Genomic DNA, 876 nt, shown 5'->3' with positions numbered 1-876 from the left:
ATATGCACTCAAGACCCTGGCTGCTCCTCCTCTATCAGCACCTTCACCAGAGCCTAGAACTATCCAACACTGGCGAGACATCTAGGAAGCACCACATCAGCGTAGGGTAGAAGGAAGAGAGTGTGCTCTGGAACTTGATAGAATTGATCTTGAACTCCAGTTCTGCCACTTCTGGCCTAAGGGTTCTTGGAAAGTCAGTGACTTGAGTTTCAAGTTCCTTACATGAGAGGTGGACTCCATGATTCACTACTCTGTTGTGGAGATTCTTAGTAAAGAATGAAAAGTGTCAGTTGAAGACTGGCACATAGATGAGGCTCCTCAACCTGGGAAACATCACAACAGAGGTTCTCTCATTTTACAGATGAAGAGCTTGAGGCACGTGACTCGCCGAAGGTCATTAGCCTAGAAGAAGAGCAAGGGCTAGGTTTCCTGATCTGCAGTTCTCAGTCCACAACCTAGTGAAAGCTGGTGATATCATGCCGCCTTGTAATGGTAAGGAGCCCTTCCCTTCCGGATGGGGAGGTTGTGGGTAAAAAGAAGCAATGAGTGAAAAGTCGTATTTATGGGTAGATGGTCAGGGCCTCTCAGGACCAGATGGATTGGGCAAAAAAAGACTTTGCAGTGCAGGCCCAAATACATCAGGGAAGGTATGTGAACTCAGATATGAAACCAGGTAAATGATGAAGAATCTCCGAGGGGATATTCGCCCTCTAAAATTACGGGAGCAGTGAACTGGGATACCAATGAGCAGCCAGGAGGATTGGTAAGCAGGAGAGAGTATTAGGTCCTCTAATATTTGCCTGTTTTCCCCACAGACAAACAGCTGTGCCCTTACCTATACGGGGGGCTAGCACTGGGAGGGCTTCTGTTCCTGGT

The sequence above is a fragment of the Chrysochloris asiatica genome, unplaced genomic scaffold, assembly GCF_000296735.1.
Source record: "Chrysochloris asiatica unplaced genomic scaffold, ChrAsi1.0 scaffold00333, whole genome shotgun sequence".
NCBI classification, from domain to species: domain Eukaryota; kingdom Metazoa; phylum Chordata; class Mammalia; order Afrosoricida; family Chrysochloridae; genus Chrysochloris; species Chrysochloris asiatica.
Note: the sequence above shows the minus strand (reverse complement) of the source record.